Genomic DNA, 24,976 nt, shown 5'->3' with positions numbered 1-24,976 from the left:
CCTCCGGCGCAGCCTCAGGTCCTCTTGGACCCAGTGGTCCTGGAGACGGAGCTGTTGCTACAGGAACTGGAGGTGCCGCCTCTGGTACTCCTCCTGGTTCCTGGCTCTCCTGCTTGCCCGGGCGCGGGCAGCTGCTGCAGGCGGGGTTGTGCGCCCTGCAGTCCCAGGTGCTGCGGCTGTGGTGAAACAAGAACAGCGGTCAATTACCCCAGGGGCCCAGGTGTGTGAAACCCAGCTCCCCTCTGCAAGGTCAGGGCCCCTGCAGGATCCCCAGCTGCTGCTCCGTGGTGGGCAAGGCCCAGGCGCACGGTCCCAGGGCTCCCTCTCGCCCCAGCCCCCCGTACACATAAGGTGGATGCCTCCCCGGCCTGGGACGACGCAGGCGAGCGGCTCTGTGGGGTGCCTCGGGGGTCCCGGGTCCTGGGCAGGCTACCGGCAGGCTCCTGGCTCTTGGAGCCCTCCTCCTCCTTCGTCTCTTGGAGCGGTCCCTCTGCCCCGGGGTCTATCACGTCCCGGGGTCGCAGGGACGGCATGAGCCCCCAGGAGGCGGTCCAGAGCCTGGAAGTGGGGGCACGCCTCCGGGTCGGCCCCTGGCAGGCAGGCCCGGGAGTAGGACTGCCGCAGGTCCTTTATTTTCCAGCGCACCTGCTCCCGGCTGTGCTGATGGCCCCTGGCAGCCAGGCTGGCAGCCATGCGGCCGTAGACTGCCACATTCCTGTGGCTAGTGCGGAGATCGTGGACATTGGAGGCTTCCCCCCAAACCTCGATGAGGTCCACGATCTCCGCACTAGACCACGCGGGCACCCGCCTCTTGCAGCCCTGGGCAGGGTCCTGGGAGCCGCCGGGCAGGGTCCTGGGAGCCGCCAGGCTGGTCCCGGGAAGAGGGGGAGGGCTGGGTGTCATCGGGTGGCTTGGCTCATGGGTTTCAGCTGCTCGGTGTGCTGGCACGGGTGCTGGCAGCCTTGCAACTGGCACAAACTGTGTAGCCAACCCGTGGCCCTTTAAGGGCTCCGGGGCCGGTACGGGGGCAGTAGAGTTTGCCTGGTGTTGGCCAGAGTGGCCACCAGGGCAAGCTGGGAAGGGCTAGCCTCCCACTAGTTCGAATTAAGGGTCTACACAGCCCTTAATTCGAACTAGTAAATTCGAACTTGGCTTAATCCTCGTGGAATGAGGATTACCTAGTTCGAACTAAACGCTCCGTTAGTTAGAATTTAATTTGAACTAACGGAGCGCTAGTGTAGCGCCTATGAAAGTTAGTTTGAACTAACATCCGTTAGTTCGAACTAACTTTGTAGTGTAGACATACCCAGAAACATGGTGGTATAGTACTCATGACTAGAGCATAGATATTGAAGATTGTGTTCTCTTCAGGAAAGACGAGGTAAAAGTGGCAAAGTTGTACTGTTTGGTAATGATATTGGATGTAAAAAAAATGGAAATGATGGAATGAATCTGTGTGGTGAGTTGGATTTATTCCTAGGAATACACTGTCCTGAGACAGGATTTTACAATAAGACTCATTGGTATTCTGGGGTTATCAACATTTTGTGAACTTTGTTTAAAAAAAAAAAAGAACAAAACTGGAATATGAATAATACACTGAATTCTGATCCTGGAGACCCTAACTGACCCTGGTTTAACTGAGACCAAAATGTGGCTTGACATTAACAATGTCATTCACAATAGCCAAAACATTCAGTTGACAGAAAGCATGGAAGTTTAATCTTGAAGAGTCTCTCTTCCTTTTGAGAACCTTGCTCTTATGGGTGCTAAGCATTGACATTTTAGGAACTTTCCTTCAACACTTGCATAGATCAGATTTGTCTACAAAGATTAAAATGTTTTCTCATCCAGAGACACGAGGAATCACTTTGGTCATTAGCACAAACACTACTATTATCAAAGTTCAGTGTTGATTTTTAGGGACTCCTTCACTGATGAGCGTGGGAGGGACCATGAAGAATCCCCTTGGTTTTTTGATCCTCTTTTATTTCTGCGTTTTACTGTAATTCCTAAATTATGACAATTAAATGTGTATTATACTGTTTCATATCTGTGCATGTACTCACAGCTTCAATAGTTATGCAAACTACAGCATAAAATCTGTGGCTATGGTTCCATAAAGCCTTGCTTATGTTGAGTAGTGCTAATGCAAAAATCCCTATAGGACTTTTTTAGTAGTACTCAAATGAATAATTATAGAATCTAGCCTCAGAATTTATCTTCAAAGTATATTGTTACAGTGATGTTTGAGGGAAAAGATATACTGGCTTTATTCATGTCTGCTTTTTCTATATGCAGAGAAGCTATATACTTTCAGTCTCTATTTCTTTTTTGTAGAATCAGAGAACTGGAAGGAACCTTGAGAGATCATCAAGTGCAGTCCCACCACACACATGGTAGGAGCAAGAACCATCTAGACCAGAGGCTGGCTGGATCTGGCCTGCCAAGCCTTTTAATCAAGCACATGCCAATCCCTGCAGCAGGGAGCAATGTTGCTCAAAGTGGCTGGCTGCTCCCTGTGGCGCTCTGCACTGTGAGGAGGGGGAAGGCTTCACATGCTGCCCCTATCAAAATATCTCAGCTCCTATTGGACAGAAATTGGTCAATGGGAGCTGAGAGGTTTTTTTTTTTTTTTTTTTTTTTCTGGGAGCATGGGGCAGTGGACAAGGCCTCCCCTGCAAGCTCAGAGAGCCACATGGAACAGAGCAGTCTTGGGCTGCTGGCAGGCAGAGGGGCCTGCCTGATAGTGTAGCTAGCCAGAAGGTGCTTAAGTAAGCACCTCCCAGCCAGAGCCTGCCTCTGTCACCCCACCCCTTCCCATACTGCAACTCTCTCCCAGAATCTGCAACTCCTTCTATTCTCCTCCCCCAGACCAAAATCCTCTCCTGCACCCATACCCCTGCACCCCAGTTCCCAGACCCAGATCACAACCCTCTCCTTCACCCAAACTCCCTCTCAGACCCCGTACCCCCATCCCCTACCCAGAGCTTCCTTATGCACCCAATCTCTGTCCCTCACCCTGCATCCCTCTGTAGACAATTGCAGCCTTTGACCACTTCACAAAATCTTGCCGCACCCCCTCCCCCGTACCCTCAAAAATTATTGCACATCCTTTATCTAGACTATCCCTGACAGGCATCTGTCCATTCTGCTCTTAAAAATCCCCAATGATGGAGATTCCACAACCTCCCTAGGAAATTTATTCCAGTGGTTAACCACCCTGACAGCTAGGATGTTTTTCTGTTTGTATTAGGAAAACAGGCAAGAAAAAGAAAAGTAAGTCTGCATAAGAGACTATAGTGTGTACAACCCCTCTGTATAGTCTTCAACAATTCTGAAGACAAAATAGTTGTGTCCTCTGCACGTAGGCAGAGCTCTAAGCAATTTAAAGATGCAATATACACACAAAGAAAGGTATCAAAATTTTATAGCCACTTAAATCATAATTCTCATCTCTCACTGATAGCAGCCTAACTATATGGATTTCTCCTATGATACTGAGATCAGAACTCTGTGTTTTTTCCCCACTTTTTGTAGTTTGCAGAAAGACTTCCAGTTTTCAGATAGGTATTCATGGGATCTCCATTCCCAACTGGTATCTCAGCTTCAACCTTGGAGATGGCAATGGATTGGAGGTGAGTAGAAAGCTCCAAGACACACTGGCTCTGCTTTTTAAATGTAGTAAGAGCCCACAGGGTTGTTACTACATTTAAAAGGCAGAGCCACAGTTGGGGGGTTAGCTCCTAGGGCTGGCATGAGCCTGGGCTGCTTAGTCCTGGCTCACGCTGCCCCCAGGAGCTAACTCTGCTGCAGCTCTGCAGTTAAATGTAGTAGAAGCGAGGCTGCTGCGCGTCAAGCTCCTACTACACTTACATTGCTAAGCCACAGTGGGGGTAGCAAGTGCCCCCTCCCTCCTTATCGACTAATCAAGTTGTCGATGGAAATTCCATTGACTACTTGATTAGCTGATTAATGGCAATTTATCATCCCTGGTAGGGGTTGGCAGACAATACCAGCTAAGATGTAAGCAGGAAGTGAGGCTTTGAAAAAGAAGTAACTTGGATTCTAACTAAAAGAAGTAGGTGAGCCAAAAGGAAGATGCAAGAGAGTAAGAAATGTGGTAACAAGATACCTATATTTAATTTGCATTGTATATCTGTAGGAGGGATATTTATAACATAGATATAGGGAAAATGCTTTTCTCCTCCTCCTCCTCACAAACTTATTCATTGAAAAGTTTTACACTGATGTTAGTTGTACTATAGAATGAAGTTTTTCATTTAATTATGTGGCAATTCATTGTTTACTTCTGGTTATGACTATATATTTTTTTTTCAATGGATGCTGTAGCCTCAGATCCAGATGACCATATGAACATTTGTTTGTCTTTATCCTTTCGTGCAGTAGAGTATTTAAAGCATGTAAAGTTGTTGAGATGTGCTGATGGTTTTTAATAATTTTAATTCTGGAACTTTAATTTACAAGAAGGATTACATTTAATTATTTTTAAGTTTTAATTTTGAATGATAATACCTATATTTCCCCCCTGAGAAATTTAACATCCTGAAAGTAAATATCATCTGCTAGCATGTCAATTACAATAATTATTTGAAACATTTACATTTTCTTTTTTGAGACACAAGCTTAAATTACTCTGCTGGAAATTACTTTAGCTTTACTACAAGATCAAACCCTCCTGCAAAATGCCATTGGTTTCACAGTAAAATATCATTAAAGTTATCACAAAGAAAAGTTAAACATATTGCTATGGAAATGGCAATGGGGAAAAAAATTAGTGCTGATTTAAAGGAAGATGGTCAAGTTGGCTGCAATTTGACATAACTAACCCCCAAGAGCAAGTAGTTCTTGCAAGGTTAAACCTTGGTGTGAAGTCTGTCCTACTCCATGTATCACTGCATAGTTAGCAGTATTGTAGAGAACACATCTCTTCCTAATGTATGGCGCAATTGTCACACTGAGGCTGCATGTATGCTTGGAGTTAGGAATGGAAATCCCAGTTCATATTTTGGTTAGCTCTCATCAAGTTAGCATGCCAAACACAGTAGTGTACCTGCAGCAGTAATTGCAGATGTGAGTGGTAGAATGGGCTAACTTCCCTGAGTATCCAGGTGGCTTGCAGTTGGACCAGCTAGCCGAAAGAAACCTAGGGGGAAAGAGAGGACAAGGAAATATGAACAATTATGGCTTGCATAATATAGTAGTCTCAGCAGACCAACTGTCTACTTACTCTAATCTGAGATTAAGGAGAAAAAAATCCATATTTGATTCAGAGGTTCACACTATATGCTTGAAAGGGCAATGAGAATATATAGACTTATCAGGATGTGTGATGGTTGGTTGGTTGGTTTGCTGAGTGCAAACACTTAATTATTCATGATGCTTTTGGACCAGACAACACCTGACTCCACTCTAGCCTGTCCTGCTTTATTCTGATGGAAAAAACCAAGTCAATTTAAAGAAGTGGGATACAGTAATTCTTCATTTAACATGTGCCCGCTTAACACGTTTTCACGATAGCACAGTTTCTTTTTTAGGGAACGTTTTTTGAATTACACGACCGTCCCCAGAATAACACGATTTCTCCAGCCGGCCCATTGCCAGCAACTGCGCGGGGTTTCCCCTGCGTCCTTGCAAAGCAGCAGAGGGTTCGCCGCTCGCCGCGCAGTTCCCCACTGACTTCCCCTCACCGGACACCTTGACCCCTCTCCTCCGCCTCCGCTTGCAGGCCAGAGGCTGGGTTTCCCCAGCTGGCCCATCGCCAGTGGCTGCGCAGGGCTTCCCCCGCCTCCCTGCAAAACGGTGGAGGGTTCGCTGCTCGTCGTGCCGTTCCCTGGCGACCTTGCCGGACGCAGTGCGGGTCCCAGCAGACCCGTCACAGGGGCATTCTCCTAACCCAATCTCCCTCCCCTCTCCTCCCCTTCACTTCTCCAGAGCCAAACACCTCCCATCCCTGCTGTAACCCAGTCCTCTTTCTCCCCCAACCTTGTGTCTCAGTCCCAACAGACATCACCACTTGAAACGCAACCCCCACCTTTTTCCATTACAGGCAGTCCCCGAGTTATGCGGATCCGACTTATGTCGGATCCGCAGTTACAAACTGGGCCTTTCTCGCCCCGGAGGACGGGAGCGGCGGGATGCCGAGATGAGCCACGGTCCTGCCGCCCGTGTCCTCCGGGGCGAGAAAAGCTGCTCCCCGTCTCCCTGGTCTGCTGGTCAGACCAGGGAGACGCGGAGCAAAGCCGCGGAGGACGCCCGCAGCGGGACAGCCGCGGCGCGCCTGGGCTGTCCCGCTGCGGGCGTCCTCCGCAGCTTTGCTCCGCATCTCCCTGGTCTGCTGGGGGGGGGGGGGAGCGCAGCTAGTGCCCCCTCCCCACCAGCAGACCAGGCTTTTCTGCCCACGACGCCTGGGGTAGAGCAGCTGGGGCGCTGCTGGGTTGGTCCCGCAGCGCCGCTCCTCGGTGCTACTGGAGTAACCCAGCAGCACCCCAGCTGCTCTGCCCCAGGCGTCCCCAAGTCAGCTGCTGCTGAAACTGACCAGCGGCTGACTACAGGAAGCCAAAGGCAGAGTTGCTCTGCCCCCGGCTTCCTGGAATCAGCCGCTGATCAGTTTCAGCAACGGCTGAATCTGGGCGCCAGTTCCGAATTACATACAGATTCAACTTAAGAACAAACCTACAGTTCCTATCTTGTACGTAACCCGGGGACTGCCTGTATTTTTAATGGCGAAATTGACCCCACATAACACGTTTTCACTTAATATGATCATTTTCTGAAACATATCTATAGTGTTAAATAAGGAATTAATGTACCTGTCCTGAGATGAGTGGTGCTCTGTAGTCTCCAGCACTACATAGTGCAGGTGATCTGCATTAATTGCTGTTGAAGGAAATTTGCTCTATGGAAAATAAGGGCAAGTCTTCCAGTAGTGCTACTATCTAGTGGGCCCAAAAAGATGTATGCACTAGCCTTGGAATCATAATTTTTGGAGCCCTGTTCAGTACATGTACTAGAATAATATATCCCAAGTTTTATGCCACTTGATACACCTGAATTCATCTATAAGTTAAGCAAGCTATACCAGAACTCTTCATCCAAACACCTCAAAAGTAGTAGAAATTCTACTCTAAACTTAATAATTTGGGACCATCCCTAGCTGGTAGTGATGATTATGGTTGATCGTTTTAAAAGTGTAGGAATACATAAATTGTAATCTTAGATGGTATTAAAATTTGGCTCTGTGAAGAGAAGGAAGAATGTTATGAAGTCAAATGATAGTCTCTATTATTCCTCTGTGGGGTGGAAAGGGAAAAAGGGAGGAAGAAGCGAGAGAGAGAGAGAGAGAGAGATAGGAGATGGCAGTATCGATGATTAGCAGCCTACGGCCTTCTACGCTGTAGCTTTCTTCTGCAAAATGAAGTACAGAGAGGAATATCGCCATGCTTTATTTGCATAATTAATAATCAGCCACTTTTGTGCAAGAGGCATTTGTGCAAAACGGGGGGGGGGGGGGCTTTTTTTCCTCAACAACTTTGGTCTCCCCTCCCACACGGAAGTTTTTTTTCTGTGTGTGTGTGTGTGTGTGTGTGTGTGTGTGTGTGTGTGTTTAAAGAGGGGGGTATTCGGTACTTTTGGTTAAACCATCTGGCAACCCTATTAAAATCTGGGATGAAACTTAAATTTGGTGTATGTCAGCCTAAACATTCTTTCCGGTGTGAACATTAATTTCAGATGACATCTTGTGATATTTCAAAGTAAGTCTTTAACAGAGTTTGCATTGTTCTCTCTAATTTGTCTGGAGTTTTGTAGCTGGAGGCCTATATGTATTGGTTTTAACAGCCACTCTATTTGGTGCTATTGCTATCAAGATACATTTCCCAATAGCACATTATAAACATAAATTATCTCCTGCTGAAGAATTTCTGTTGTTAATTTAATCTAGTTTTTGTTTATTCACATCTAATATAATGAATCCCTACCAAGTAATATCACATGATTAGATTGCAATGCAACGAGGAAACAGCACCTGCAAGTCAATAGTGTTTCCAATTAGTGAAGTAGCAATAAGAGAACACTAGTAGCAGTAACATGACATTTATGTTTAAACCTGAAAATGGGTGTCAGTGTTTGCACTCAGTGCTGAAAACATTATATCTGCAAATATAAATTTTATTCAGAAACTGTGGGAGAGTCCAACTACACAGTTCAACCACATTTTTGTGAAAAGACATAATGTAGTCTTGTCCCCTCTGTATGCTTTCCGTAAAACCCTTGTAAGCAGTGAGTTATCTGTGCACTATGCTAAAAATGGTTTAAAAAATGAAGACATAGCCTTATGCTCCAATCTGTAAAGACTTTTTTATACACTGTGAATAAAACCATTTGAAGACTTTGCAAGATTAGATCCTTAGGTACTTTGTACTGTAATTCTGCTTTCTAAATATTAAATATTTTGTTGGTTTCATACTTACAAAGACTTTGGATATTGTCTTAAGTGACAATAACCTGTAATAACTTCATATAATAGCTATCCACTGAAGCTATGTATTAACTGCTGGGTACTGCTTAAATGTTAGTTTTACCTAAATAAAGTAAGCTTCAGAAGGGTAGATGAGTTAGTCTATAACTGGAAAAACTTAAACAACAAAAAATAGTCTTGCAGCACCTTAAAAACTAACAAAAGATGTAGATGGTATTGTGAGCTTTCGTCAGCACAATCCAGAATTGGGTTGTGCCCACGAAAGCTCACGATATCATCTACATCCGTGGTCCCCAACCCGGGTGTGCCGCGCATGCCCTGGCCCCGGTGCCGGCCCCGGCCTTGGCCCCGCCCCCGGGGGCACCGCGCGTGCCCTTGCCGGCGCAGGCCTTGGCCCCGCCCCCGGGGGCGCCGTGTGTGCCCTGGCCCCGGCGCCGGCCCCGGCCTTGGCCCCGCCCTGGGCACGCGGTGCTTACGGGGGGGGGGGGCGCCGGCCCCGGGCGCGCGGCGCTTACGGGGGGGGGCGCCGGCCCCAGGCGGGCAAGTGTCCCCGCCCCCTGGCGCCCGGCGGGCGAACGGCCACGCCCCCTGGCGCCCGACAACCTGAAAAGGTTGGGGACCACTGATCTACATGATTTGTTAGCCTTTAAGGTGCCACAAGACTATCTGTTGTTTGGGGTTTTTTTTAAGTTTTTTCTAAATAAAGTAGACTGGTATCCCTTTCATGGGACACACTGAAATTCAGGATATTTATCTGTTGTGAAAATATTTTAGCCAAATCAGTTGTGACATTCCATCATGATTCAAATTTGCTCCCATTCTATTTCTGGTTCATTTATTAATTGGTTTCTCAGCAGCAGAAATGAATTAAAATCTGTGCAACTGTTTTTACAAATTCATGGCAGGTTGTAATAAATCTTTACTTTTAGATAATCTTGAACCTGCTGCCAGAACCATATTCTGGAATTAATGTGAACCTTATTACTTAATACGTATTTTTAACATCATCTGTATGCTAATTATAGCTCATTACTATAGTAAATGAAGGTTATGGTCCAGGTATAGCTGGGCAGTGAAATATTTAAGTTTTAGCTTCCAGTTCCCTTGCATTTTAGTGTTCCTCTTGGATTCAAAGATTATTATTATTACTTATGCTTATTAGTACTTTCTTTACATCAGCATTTAAATGAGATTTAAGATACAAATAAGAGCTAGGCTCTCAATTCTCAGGCTATGCTTTTATTGCAGTCAACTCATGTTATCTGAATTTGAGTTAATGCCTGTCAACTTAACTCAGCTCAAATGAGAGTGGGCACATCACAAAATAACACTAGAGCTTCATAGCGCAATAGTATTAGCAACACAAGTTGTGCTGTCCTGAGTTGTAGCCTGTGTTTCTTGGCAAACCAATAAGCTCAGATTAATGTAATCATTACACTAAATGATTTTGTGTGTTCATGGGACTTGATTAAGGGATTGCCACTTTAGTCTTACCAAGGTAGACCCAGTGGCAACACTGCAGTGTGGACACTAAAAGTGCATCTAGACTGCAGTGTTTTTTCAGAAAAATGTCTGTTTTTCCAAAACAACAACAACAAAAAGTCACTTACGTCCACACTGCTATTGTGTTCTTTCAAAAGAAAATCGAAAGAACGCAGGGTTTTTTTTTCTGACACTGGTAAACCTTGTTCTACGAGGAAGAAGCCTTTTTGGAAAGAGCTCTTTTGTAAAAAGGCATGTGTGGATGCAGAAGAGGGAGTTTTTTTGAAAGAAGAGGAAAAAGCACATGTGCCCTGGAAGCTACTCCATCCATAGTAATCACAGCTTAAATGCGAAATAGCGTCCATTCATCGTGGATGCTCTCTTTCGAAAAAGCAGATCACTTTTTCAATGCACTTTAGCAGTGTGGACACACTCTTTCAGAAGGTGTTTTTTTTTTTTTTTTTTTTTTTTGGAAGATCTCTTCTGGAAATGGTTCTTCTGAAAGCAGCCTGTAGTCTAGACATACCCTAGCTGTGCTGACAGAAGAGCTTGTCCCATCAACCAAGGTAATTTCAACCCCCTGAAAGGCAGTAGTCAGGTTGACAGATGAACTCTCTCCAAATAGGGACTTGGATTTGCTTACTAAACAGCATACAGTCTGAGCATTGTAGCTGGGTCAACCTAATGTGTTGGTATAGACCAAGCTTTAGTGGCAATATGTCAGTAATAAAGAATGAATGAATTTCAGTGGCAGTGGAGCAACATAGGGCCTGACTTCACTTAAGACCAGATTGATGGGCAGTAATCGATCCAATGAAGGTTGACAGATACAATAAACCAACCACCGAACACTCTCCCACTGACTCAATACTCCACCAGAATGAGAAGAGTAAAGGGATTGGCTGGGAGAGTGTCAGCTGTTGCTTTACTTCAGAGGAGATATCATGGTAAGTAGATTTAAGTATGTTGACTTAGATCAATGGCCCACAGTTGTATACACCATGTCTCAGTGCCCTTTATGCCTTTAAAAACTTGCCTCATAAGTATCTTTGACAACTGATCATAGAAGACCTGACTTTTTCAATTACACGAATATAAGTAAAAAGGAATTCCACTGAAATCAATGAAGCCATATCAGCTTTTCATTTATGTAGATGGAGAATCTAGACCAGTGACTTAAAAGAAGCTGAAACTCTTACCTTGTTTTCTTTAATTCTTTCATTAGAGCAATTTCTCACACTGTTCTGTCTAGGCCTACTTGTAAGGTTGCCAACTTTCTAATTCCACAAAACAGAACAGTCCTGCCAGGCCCCTTCTCCACACCCTGTGTCTTGCTCCCATCATCCTGCCTATCTTGCTCATTGGCTCCTTCATCCTGACTCACTTCCTCCAGGTGGGGCAGAAGGTTGGGATGTGAGATGAAGGTGAGGACTGTCTGGAAGGTGCAGGCGCTGGGGTAGGGCTATGGATGAGGACTTTGGGGTATGGGAAGGAGATCTGTGTTATAACAGAGAGGTTCTAACGTGGGAGGGGGCTGTAACCTGAGGCAGGAGGTTCAGGTGTGGGAAAGGGTAAAGGATCTGGGCTGAGAATATGGGCACTGGAAAGGGGCTGGTGGTGAGGAATTTGGGCTGGAGTAGGGAGGTGGCTCCAGGAGGGAGTTTGGGTGTGGGAGGGTGCTCAGAGCAGGGGTGGTACGTTGGAAAGCAGGTACTCCTTCCTGAAGCTTCAGGAAGCAGCTTCTGGCTCCCTATCATCCTTAACTTCAGGGAAGCTCCACATGCTGCCACCCTGCTATCCTGCCTACACCTCCCACCCTTACAACAACCATTAGTCTTGGTTCCTGTCCAGTGGGATCTGTGCACCTGGCACTGTGGGAGGAGGCAGCATGTGGAGCCTCACTGCACCTAGGAGCTACAGGGACTTTGTGGCCACTTCTGGGAGCCACACAGATCCAGGACAGATAGGTAGCCTGCTCTAGCTCCAAACTGTGCTTCCTTCCATTTGGACTTTTAATAGCTTGGTCAGCACTGCCAACTGGAGCCTCCAGAGTCCAAGCATTCATGATGAAAATGAGAAGCCTAGTAACCTGACCTACTTGCTACACCAATATTTGTATTACTGACCCTGATTTGTATGAGTTTATGCTTGTGTATGAAGAGTGATTCTTGTCAGCCCTTTCTGATGTTTACGGGCATGGAAAATAATTGAAGTCCCCTGTTCTGTGGTTTTTGTAATGGTTTATTTTTTATACCTGTATATTGACTGAACTTGTTTGAGTCAACTCTGGAAATTAATTTCCGAAATGATATATGGGAAGCTTTAACCCCAGAATTTACTTTTTATTGCCAAATTATGAACCCTAAAATAGGGGATTCAAATGGAAATACTATCAAATTTTTAACATCAGTGGGGCTAAAATGATGCTAAGTAATTTGTGTAATGTAATAACTTTGGCAGAAAGACTAAGAAAAATAAAGATTGAATGTCTTAAGTCTCTAGTTAACAAGGTTGCTAATTATCTGAAAGATACAGTGAACGCTTTAACCCTTTTTCATGTTCCCAAATAAGTTCCCTGACCAAATGTGTAGTAGATGTGGTTTGTTTTTAATTCATGCTTCATTTCCAAATTTGACTGGCTTTTGAAGTTTGTCACTGAGTTTTGAAATATTAATTGCACCGTTTGATGGCTCACGCCAACAGTGAGTGCATGCGATCTGTAGGTCATAGAGCTTTAGTGTGGTAATATATTGATGTTGCAGCAACACACAAATGTTTAACACATGCAGTGTTTTACATTGATTTGTTATGACTCTTTTTTGCAGATAAAGCTAGATGAAGCAAGTAAGGAGCAAGGTCTGCCATAAACCCAGCACATGAATAAATTCTGCAGTGACTTTAGAATATTTAACAGATTGGAACAATCACTTGGAAATCCTTAATACACACCAATGTTGGGGGGGGGGTTGTGTGTGTTATTAATATTATAGTTAGAAGCCCCAGCTGAAACTTGAGCTGCATTGGGCTAGGCACTGTGCAAACATGTAAGAGAATTTCTTTTCTAAGATTACCATGAAGTAGAGAGAACAGTCATGGAGTGTGAACTGCCCAAAGTCATAGAACAAGTTAGGGGCAGCAGTTAGCATAAAACCAAATCCAGAGTACAAAGGGTTTCAACAGGAGGGACTGAGGGAATCCTACACCAGAATATCCCCATTGCCTAGTGGTTAGACCACTTACTCTGTTCAAATTCTCCTCTCCTTTCCCCCACAAACACCACTCTAGCACAGGAGGGACATGAATTGGGGACCTTTCCATATACCATGTGAAGACCTAATTACTTGTCTAAAACGTTATAAGGAAACACTTCTTCAGCTGTTTTGCATGAACTCACCTAAAGGGAATCTGATAGGTGGCTTCTGAGCATGCCTGCTGGAGTGGGTCTGCACACAAATTAGATGTCCAAACACCTATCTTCCCTGGCTTGTAAATTCTGCTTGGGTTTAGGCATCCAAAGGACAATTAGGAGGCAGTAATGTGCATGATCAGAGAAAGAAACAGACACCCAGGAGCCTTTTACTGCAAAAACTTAGACATTGCATGAGCTTAGGCACATTGATTCCCAAGATTTTGTGGGAGTTTTGGGAATCACAGTGGATCCTAAAACTGGGGTGTAGATATTTACAAACCTTTTGTGAAACTTGGTGCATGGTCATACAGATCTGTGACCAAGAAGGGAAATGAACCTAGGCAGCCTAAATTGCAAGCTAATGCCTTACCTACTGAGCCATTCTCCTTTTCCTGAGGTAGCCTGCATTCTGGAACCAGAAGTGTAAGAAGTTTTCATTTTTACTGCTCCAGGGGGATGAGGGGCTTGTAGCCCACACCGGTCACATATTCTTGGCATCTTGTGGAATATACCACCAGAAGGAGATGTGAATTCAACCTCTACACAATAAAGGTTAGGAAGAAATGTCCCCCTTTGTTATACTATGTTCACCCATATTTCAACTTTCTTTTTAATGCCGCATCTGGTACTGGCGACTGTTATCTAGGATACTGGACTAGATGGACCTATGGTACAGTGCTGAAGGTCTTTCTGCAGTACCACAGGTCTGTTCTGTCTGCTCAGGCTTATGGTTCAGAGTGGGGAAAAGTGAGAGCAGGATCAGTGGTTCGCATTGTGCAGATCCACCAGTCTTTCTTTGTGTATGAAATACTGCAGCCCTGTTGGTGTACCAGTTGCCTCAGTGTGACTGTGCTACCACTCCACTGTCAGGAATTTTTTTTCTTGCACCATTTTGCAGATCTGCAAAATGATCCTGTACCAAATCTTTGCGCTGGTACTTTGCATGGTAAACAGCACTCAGATGGCGATGCATAGATTGACGTGTTTACAAGTCACTCATCTGACTGGTGTAACTGAGCAGAATGTTATTTAAATCACAATCCTGAAATCCTCACTTGCACAAAATACTCATTGCCTTTTTGAATGTGGCCTACAGGTTTAATTGCTTTATTTTTTTTCTTTTATTTGTCTCTGTGTATAGAAAGTGTTTGTGCAGACATAGGCGCACTGCATTGTGTAGCAATCTACCACTGAACTAGGAGTGGACTATAATGATGAGGGGAACAAATCCAAAATCCATTGTGTAATCTTTTCTTGGTAGTTGAAACTACACCTGCTATGCCTGACTTTTTTCCCCATGTTTTGGCAACTCTTGTATAGTTGACATGTCAATAAAATCTCATTTAATTAAAATTGTATGTGGTCTAAATTTGTCACATTTAAAGCAACCTCTGCTAAACTTAAAGCACAAATTAGACTGGTTATAACATAATTAAACATCGCTTGGGCAGTCTTTCTTAATATAAATAATACTGGTGGGGTGGGTGTGTGTGTGTGTGTGTGTGTGTGTGTGTGTGTGTAAATACATAAAATAACAGTTTAAATTTCACCCGAATTATCCAAAAATATTATGTAGTCTTCAATACATATGTAATATGGTAATGTATTTTGGAATTCATCTCAATAGATATAATCCATATAATTAATTTCCCATGGTTGCACTTGCAGTTATGTGCCCTAGTATTGCCTTAACCATATGTCTGCTTTTTCATAAAGCTACTTCTGTCTGTTTCTAAATTGAAAATCGGGTTCCAGAATAGAATAACATCTTGATGTTTTGTAGCTCACCCAGCTTTAAATTATTCTTTTGCGCACGTGTGTGTGCGCGTGCGTATAATTCTTTAGAAGGTGAGTCCTGATAGGCTCTTTAGATGCAATTATGCAGGAGAATGGCTGTTGCTTACAGTTGTTTATTATTTAATTACCAAATCTATATTTTTGTTCCCATTCTCTTGTTGTAGCTTTGTGTTTTTGCTAGACATCTATGTTGCCAAATCTGTAACACAGCTGCAAAATTTCTTTTACTTCATTAGGGACCATAAAATTGAAAGCTGTAGTGGAATGAACTGTTCTAAAACTAGACAAAGCCTCTCCTTTTCTACTATTCTTTCTGAGTCTCATTGCTACAGATAGTAACTTCTTTGTTACGTTCACAGGAACACAAAATTTGCTGTCTATCTTTTTGAAAACACTGTTCCAAGTTCTTTCTGACATTACAGAGCTGAGTTGGGCTTTCAGGAGAAAAAGTTTGTTGCTGACTTATTTTCTGAATTTCTGCATCTTGCATGCTATTTCTGCATCTTGTAAGATATTGTGATACGACAACTTCCTGCAATATTTTTGGGTCTGTTGTTTTTAAATTAATGGTTTATGTATGATAATTGTCTGTTCCATAGGGAATAGAAATTACAGCTCTTCTAGAGGCTCCAAAACAATGGTTGTTAATAGCAATGTAAGCAACCAGTCGACTACTCAACTATCTGGTAAGCAAATGCTTATCAGTTAGTTGAGTAATGACTTGACTAATTGCTGATTCCCCTTTGATGCCTCTATCAGAGAGAGGCAGCAAGGGGTGGGAGCAGGAGCCAGTGCTGGGGGGAACTGGTAAAGTTCCCCCCCCCCCAGCACTATGCCTGTGGGGGGGCGGGGCAGGGGGACAGAGGCACAATGGGAAACTGTGTGAGCAGGGACTGCTCAGTCCATGCTTGCACCAGTTCCCACTGTGGGTGCTTCTGCTTTTGAAGAGCCCTCTGGGGCTTTTGTACATTCCAAAAGCTGAAATGCCCCAGGGAGTACTGGGCAAGCAGAGACTCAAGCAGTCCCCACTCACCCTGTGATCTCTGCAGCACACACCCCTTCCTGCCTCCGTGAGAGGCAGCAAGTGCAGGACAGGAGCAGGTGCTGGGGGTAACCAGCTTAAAACCCAGTTCCCTCCAGCACTGTCAGGGGTACCACCTGCCCCCATCCCCGCTGCCTCTATCAGGGGCCACTGCAAACAGGGGAGTCGGGCCCCACCATGGACGGGGCTGTTGCCACCAAGCAACCATTGTTCGCAGCAGACAGGGCTGTCTGCTGCAATCCGGGGCTGCTGGACTCAACTTAAGCCGGGACCGAGCTGTCCTGACTTGTGCTCTTACATTTAAAATGCAGAGCCGCAGCATGGTGGCTCTGGAGCTGTCACAAGCCAGGACTGCTCAGTCCTGGCTCAGGTTGGCTCCTGGATCTACACCTGCTGCTGCTCTGCAGAGCAGCGCTTATCTTCTAATTGTATAGTCAATACAAATTATATTGACTATACGATTAGCCAGATGATCACATTTTAACATCCTTAGTTGTTAAAACAAATCAGCTAGGTTGTAATCTCCTCTCAGTGACCCCCATTACTTGGAGTACTACTTCCTGAGGAAACTCACCTAAGTGCATTTTCTAGAGACCAAGTAACAAACGAAGGACTTCTGGGTAAATAGACAGAGTTGACACTGACTCAGGGCCATCTCTCTGATCCAGCAAACAAATAGATGTTTCTGTCCCCCAGAGATGTGGGGGGGGGGGGGAAACCCTTGCAGAAGCACATGATTTACTAGGGCTCCATAAGACTACGTGATGTATGGTAAGATTTTAGCACGTATGTAGGTTCTTCTTATTGTTTTGCTATGTTTGCTTTTTCTATCATGCTTTTAATTTAAGAATAAGTACTTGCTTAGAAGAAACTGTGTGACAACTCATAACTGTTCACAATATACTAGTCAGAGCCTTTGAAGAGTAAACAACACATGGATGTTGGCCAGTTTAAGTGGTCTGCCTTGTTGGGACTCACTCTGTAAATCCCTGTGCAGTCATAAAAGTCCTCAAGAAGGAGTGAGATGGGTGCTTCTACCCAAGAGAGATGACATCTAGGAGACAGAAGCCTAAAATTGGATGGCCTTAATGGATCACAGAAGGGAAATACAGATGAAGTCCTGAAACCATGGCAATATCATTGTTACTGATTATCAAACACAGTACAATATTGAATCTTCTCCTGTCAGATTCATTTCTAATTTAATTCTATTGAAGTTAATGAGATTACGCTAGAGTTGAATTTGACCTTTTGCCTTCATTTACTTCTGCAGATCTTAATTTATATCTGCAAAATGAGGAGATTCTGCCCAATACCGACTCATGTTTATAACTCTTTGCCTAACCTAAAGAATAATGGTAACTTAAGAGCCCAAATACCATCTTGTTGTTCAATCTAGATTCACCTAGGTTATAGTTAAGATTTGCACCTCCTCTTGTCTCTCAACCTTTTGTTAAGGCAAGCCCCTACCCACATACCAGATCCTGGAATTACATTCCAGACTCATAAAACATCAAGTTCATGTGGTGATTTTGCTCAGTGCACCAATGATGCTTTGTGATATTCTGACACACTATCAGAAAGTTTGATTTGGTGGTCAACAATCTGTGGCAATCTTATTTAAAAAAAAAAAGAGGAACAGGGTAAAAGAAAAGATCTGATACCTTTCATGAACACACACATACAAGTTCTTCCTCTATTTAATCCTAAGAAATCAGAGGTGAACATCTGGAATTCATAGAATAATAGGACTGGAAGGGACCTCGAGAGGTCATCGAGTCCAGCTCCCCGCCCTCAAGGCAGGATCAAGCTCCGTCTACACCATCCCTGACAGATGTCTATCTAACCTGTTCTTAAATATCTCCAGAGAAGGAGATTCCACCACCTCCCTTGGCAATTTATTCCAATATTTGACCACCCTGACAGTTAGGAATTTTTTCCTAATGTCCAATCTAAACCTCCCCTGCTGCACTTTAAGCCCATTACTCCTTGTCCTGTCCTCAGAAACCAAGAGGAACAAATTTTCGCCTTCCTCCTTGTGACACCCTTTTAGATATTTGAAAACCGCTATCATGTCCCCCCTTAATCTTCTTTTTTCCAAACTAAACAAGCCCAGTTCATGAAGCCTGGCTTCATAGGTCATGTGCTCTAAACCTTTAATCATTCTTGTCGCTCTTCTCTGTACCCTTTCCAATTTCTCCACATCTTTCTTGAAATGTGGTGCCCAGAAGTGGACACAGTACTCCAGCTGAGGCCTAACTAGTGCAGAGTAGAGCGGCAGAATGACTTCACGAGTTTTGCTTACAACACACCTGTTGATACAACCTAGAATCATATTTGCTTTTTTTGCAACAGCATCACACTGTTGACTCATATTCAACTTGTGGTCCACTATGACCCCTAGATCTCTTTCCACCATGCTCCTTCCTAGACAGTCGCTTCCCATCTTGTATGTATGGAACTGATTGTTCCTTCCTAATTCAGGCAGATCAGAGGCTGGAACCTGGGTTTCTCAGCCCAGTGCCTAATCAGCAGGTCTGAGAGAGACAAACACACATTTTGCCAAATCAAGGAGCTCAGGTTTAGGTCTGAAACCTATATTTCAACACAATTGTATTTTTGCAAAAACATTCAAAAGGCTTTAGGTTTACTTCAGTTTGGAATAAGAACAAATTCTGAAACCTCAAAAGTTGCCATGATACGTAAATTGTCATCTTCTGTTCAGCTATACTAGAATAGCTCCTTCTTCCTTTCTGGCTGGCAAGAAAGGACAGTTAAATCTCACCAGAACCCTTTGTTGTTTCTTCCTTAAGCACCTCTGAGGATACTAGTGTGGTCATAAAATGTCTGTTCTAGCTGTCACAAGACAGCTGTCTACTAGATCTCAAATGGCTTCCATTGCATTTGGTGATTGCCAGAGGGTTTTTTTTTTAATGTAATGGTATCTATTTCTCCTCTTGAAGTTACTTGAGTTATAGAAGTACAGAAAAAAAAATTTTTCTAGAGGCCAAGGCTGTTCCCTACTCTGGCATGACAATGCAGAAGTGGGGGCCTGCAAGAGCACTCCAGAACCTTGGCTCTACAGGTTCTGGTACAAAAACTCTCTTCCCCCCCCCTCCCCCCAAATCCTAATACCCAGATTTTGGGGAATCCACTCCTACCACCCAAGTAATTCCAAAAAAAAAAAAAAAAAAAACAGGGAAGAGATCACTTGGGAAATCTCCTCCCTAAGGTAAAACTCCCCCACCCCTTACCCCCCTCCACCCCAACATCCGTTTTACTTGAAGTTGGGAAAAACAGAGGGAATTCATAGACAACAATGGTCTCTGCCCTTGTAATTAGGTGCTGAGTCCTAAGGACACATCAATAAACCAGTCCTGGTTAATTAGAAAAGAAAACAAGTCTTTATTATCAAAACAAAACTACAGTTGCAAGCATAGTAAAGTGGCTAGATGGAAAGAGCCACCAACTAATATAGATATTTCAGCCCCTGGGCTTAACCTTAGTTACAAAGAAAAAAGAAAAAAAACACAATTAACAGCTCAGACATTATTTCCAAATTCCCAAACAAGGAAAACAGCAAATCCTGATGGACTGTAACTTTTCCCTACTTACTTCTCTCTCCAAGAATGGACTTCTTAAAATGTGTCTCCCCCACGTTCCTCAGTCTTAGAAGAAACTGCTCTGCCTCTCAAACAAAGAACAGAGAGATAAGCCCTCTCTTTCAGTTTGAAATTCCTACCTGCATTGTTGTTGGCTGACTGCCGGCTACATGGCTAGCTACAGGAGACCTTAGTTGACCCCTTAATCACCTGGTACTGGTCAGCACTCCTGATTATGATGCTAGGTAATCAGAAAAGTTTGCCTAGAAAAAAATTCTGCAGTGTGAAAACTTCTGATCCAACTTTTTTCAATATATATGTAATTTAAAAAAAAAAAAAGTCCATAGACGATAAGTTTAAGCCCAGAACCGGGTTTTTTTTTGGGGGGGGGTGGGGGGTCAAGTTATAACGCCCATCAGAACATGAGGTCAGATTCTGATCAATCATGCAGACATAAAACTACAGCATCTCCTTTCAAGCCAATGGAATTAGTCTGGAGTTAAGTTGGTGTTCCTGAGGTTGAAATGTTTCCCAGGCTTTACAGTGGAAGTACAGATATTAAATAAATGCACCTTTCATTTAATCCTCTTTTTAACTGCCTAGATAAATACTAATATTATATAAATTTTATGTGAGTTTTTTTTTAATGAAACTTTTCTGTAGATAAAGCTATATTACATAAAAATGGTATCACAAGCTTCTTATATATGACAGGAAAGAGAGGTGTAACGGAATTGACAAAGGAGAGGAGTAGATCATGTAAGCTTTATTTCTGATTAAGACTTAATTATAAAGGATGCTTTATAGTTTACATTGATTAAAAATTTGCAAAGAATGCCTGATGTTATATTAACATTGATGAAGAGGCTGCCTGCTACATTTTGAATGCAGTTGCCATAGCAACTGTACTATAGAGTGACCCAGATTAATTTTCCACCAGCCAAACTTAGTGCCTTGTCAGTTGTTCTTCTACTATGGATAAGCAGGCTGGAATTTTTTTAAAGAAACATGCATGGTCTCCTTTCTTTCTTCGTGACAATACTGACAAAGCAGTTTTAATCAAACAAAATATACATTTGACTAAAGAGATTTAGGGAAATATGCCATTTAATTTATGCTAGCGTATATAAGGAAAGTATTTGAATGAATAATTACTAATGGAAAAAGCCTCATATTTTCAGTCTTTCCTTGCTAATACTGGAAAATAATATAATGTGGTCTCGTGGAGCTCAAAGTTAATGCTTTTGAGTGTTCTGAACTTTGAAAATGCAGACTTTATTTTGCATTTCTGAATAAATCTTTATCATGCCTTATTAGAGTATAAGCAGAGCATCCTATCAGATTCCAAGCACCTATTTTAATCACCACACTTCTTCAGTAAAAGGTTATAAGTTACCCAGAAAATAATTCTATGTAGTATTTGGCTGGTATGTCTTGCCCATATGCTCAGGGTGTAACTGATCGCCATGTTTGCAGTCAGGAAGGAACTGGCAGAGAACATACAGTTTTTGTTTGTTCCTTTCTCTGCGACAGGGTCATTTGTGGGTTTGAACAGTGTAAATGGTAGATTTTCTGTAACTTGAAGTCTTCCTTCAACTTCCTGCTGTGTGGACAGTTGGACAGTGCCAAAAACCAAATTAAGCTATTTCAACTTCAGCTACTCAATTGACATACCTGAACTTGTGTATCTTAATTTGACGTTTGCTGTGCTGTGTAGATGTACCCTTAGTGTTTTTTCCCAAGAGGACACAGAAAATCAATGGCAGAGCAGAGTCTTGGAACCAGTTTTGAGGCTACCTTGCACTTGCAGAAATCCATTGGAAACATGTACTTTTAGCTACTTAATCTATAAAAGATTTATGTATGTATGTGTACAAAAGGGCATTTCTGGGTGCAAAATGGGCAACTATATTCATGCCTGGGATATATATACTTCCAAGACAAGCCCGCTGACCAGGGTGGCAAAGGGGTATTTGTCCCAGGGCCTAGTGATTTTTAAAAGACCTAGGATTACTCGCTGCTATAGCAGTAAGGAAGGGCAGGCTAGGGGAGGCTAACTGCAACCCTTCCTCCAAGGCTCTGCCCTTCTGGGGGTGCAGAGCTGCACCCTCCACCTTGCCCAGGGCTCCACAAAGTCTTTTTTCAGACAATGGCAAATACATGCCTCTTTATGATTACATGTGTGGGGTCTTGAATGGAAATTTTGGCCCTGGCCATTCCAGCAGGTAAGGCAGTACATTCTGGTGTGCTGTAACTTTACTCCATGCTATGTTCCAAGCATCCTGGAATAAATAGCTGCCCCCCTTACTTCTCCTCCCAGGCTCTCTTGCATGGCTATCTGCTTCCTGCCCTTCTGCAGAGCAGCTGTATCCATGTATAAGGGTTTAATAAGGGTAGCCCTGTGTCTTTGCCTCCCTTTTGCATGGAGAAGACTAAGGCATCCTTCACTTTAGGTGATGAATTGCTGTATACCAGGTTTGGTCAAAACCTGCCTCCCTTTTCCCCTGTAACAATATTGGCCTAGGTGGTATTGGGGTTTTTTTGCTTTCCCCTCAGCAGATTTCAGACGAGCTCTGTTCATGCCCGGTATGGAAGGCACTAAACAATATGTTGTAACTCACTATTTAAGTGTAGGATGGATATTTGGTGCAGCTACTTGGCAGGAAAAGTCTACAGTGACAAGATAAATAGCTTGGTAAAGGACTTAAAACATCGTGTTAGGTAAATGAGTGAAGAAAGGGTGGTTGGGAACTGCTAGGACTGGTACAGCATGGAGTCAGCCCCATTGTTATAACTCATTTTAACCCTCCTATGAGCAATGGATTTAGTGGGGGACCTGGATGGAAAAAAGTGTGGGCATGGGTAAAAAAAAAAAAACCCCTGGCTAATTATTAAATAAACAGCGGGTTACCTGCTCTGTACACTTTATCTTCCAGGGAGTCCCAGACAGCTGCTAATAATCTTTTCGCCTGATTAAACCCATATCAAATGTCTCTTGTTCTTCTCTTGATAAAACCAGACAATATCATAAGAAGAATATTTGTTATATTGAATCCTTATACACTCTGCACTCCAAGTAGAGATGTTAGATAGCATGTAATTGAATAATTGTGTGACCACATGACATTTTAGCAGTTACATGACTATTCAATAGTCCCCAGAGGCGGGGCTGGCAGCCAGTGTGCTCCCAGCCCCACTCCTGGGAGCATCATGCTGCCACTGCCTGCTGCTGCCTCACAATCAGAGGCAGCAGCATTGAACAGCAAGCGGGAGCTAGTTTGCAAAGGGAGCTGGTTTATAACTTTTAATTGCATTATATTATTTCTCTATTCTGCACAGAGTTTGGAAAAAAAATAAGGCAAATTTTAAATGACACTAGATATCTGAACACATTCTTTGGGCAGTGGACAGACGGCTCATTGTGCAGCTTTCTGTCACCAAACATGATTTTGTAACTCCCTTCTCCATTCTGTGTCCGGCTTTGCTTTTATTCTCTGGGAATGATAAGATTGTCTTTGAGGGAACAATACTCCTCCCCACTCCTCTCTTGGCTCTTGCAATGGGATTTTCTTATGCTGTGCTTTGTCTTTGAAGCAGCAGTCTGTTTTCAGGCATGTGATTTCTTTGTAGAACAATGACAGTATTCCCCCCTCCAAAGTTAAAATTCTGGTCAAAGCCCCCCAAAATCATAAAATTGTCTTAAAAATCATGAGTGCATAAAATAACTATTTTTTTTCTTATTTCCTTTTATTCTTTGAGCCATTCGATTTTATGTTTTCAAGATTTTCTCAAACTTGAAATCACTTTTTCAATGTATTATTACTGCACACTCCTATGAATCCCATCCATCCCAGATGATTTTCTTCTTGTAAGTGGACTATTTTAGTACAGTATAGGAATGGTCTTGTCCCAGTGGTTGTATTCACTATCTGTGGTTTATTATGTCAGTGATTCTTATAAATGGAATGTACTGTAAATAAAAATGGAGATTTTCACGAACTAACATGTGTCATGAGCAGAAGCTCTAAGATCAAATGTCACCTGGCTTTCAATAAAATCATGACACTGTTTGAAGTAAGCAAAGGACAGTTTGGGTGTCTGATTCAGTCAGTTACAATAAACAGAAATCTGAAACACAGAAAAATCCTAAACAGGATTTTACTTCGTCTCATTGGTTCTCTGAAAATTAGGGCCAGTAGTGTGCTCTCCACTGTCTGAGTGGGAAATCTGTTCCCCAGTGATGGGCTAATAATTTCTCTTACCTTTGTCTCATGTGAAAAAGGTTGGCACCCTAGGCCTGCTGCATATAATTTTGGTGTGTGTTTGAGGGGGGGAGGGTAAGACGGGGGGAGTGCAGAAGTGAAGCTCATACAGCCCACAGCTATGGTGCCAAGACTTGGCATTAGAGAGACATTAGAGTGAGCAATGAAAACAGTGACTCAGATCCTCAGTTGGCATCAGTTGTTGCCAAGACACATTTGGGGCTGTGACTTGCACTAGCTAAATAACTCCCTGTTGTTCATAGAGAGCATCTATTGTAGCAGCACCTGTCCTAGTCCAGTGAAGACAAACAAAAAAATGCATCTCTTTCTGAACATTGAGTGAACGTTTAGCAAATCATTTAAGCACATTATTACATTTCAGTACACAACTAGTCCCACAGAAGCCAGTGGGGCTTCTTATTTGCTTAAAGTTAAATGTGCTTAAACGTTGAATGTTTTGGTTTTTCTCCTGGATTGGACCAGTATGCTCAGTACCATGAATGCTCAAGCCCTTTCATCTTGATTCACAAATGCATTTAAGCATGCTCTGTAATAAAGATATCCTAAGTTGACACCTTACTTTTTCATCAGGTTGTGATCCATATTGGCATACTGTTTCTCCTTCTAAATCTTATCAGTCCTCCTTCAGAGGCCAAAAAAAAAAAAAAGTTGTTCTAAGTGCTTGACAGAACAAATGTGGTCTTGACTCCTCCCAAATGCTTTTTCTGAGATGCCCATCATCCTAACAAACTCTCTTCTCCATCTTGTAATATTTTTATTACATGGAAATAACATGAAGTCATGAAAGCATACCTAACTGAATGCATTATTTATTTTCATGGAGATTTAAATCAGTTGCATCACTGATGTTCACAAACACTG

General features: G+C 43.2%; 1 protein-coding gene across 9 annotated transcripts in view; it reads left to right on the top strand.

Moving 5' to 3' along the window:
• NRXN1 (neurexin 1) overlaps positions 1 to 24,976 on the top strand; it is a 1,118,405-nt gene that overhangs the window by 218,894 nt on the left and 874,535 nt on the right. The window lies entirely within an intron of this gene.

This window comes from Pelodiscus sinensis, chromosome 3 (genome assembly GCF_052426305.1).
Source record: "Pelodiscus sinensis isolate ZL-2025 chromosome 3, ASM5242630v1, whole genome shotgun sequence".
Lineage (NCBI taxonomy): Eukaryota > Metazoa > Chordata > Testudines > Trionychidae > Pelodiscus > Pelodiscus sinensis.
The sequence above is the reverse complement of the archived record's forward strand: the minus strand, read 5'-3'. Positions and strand labels throughout refer to the sequence as shown.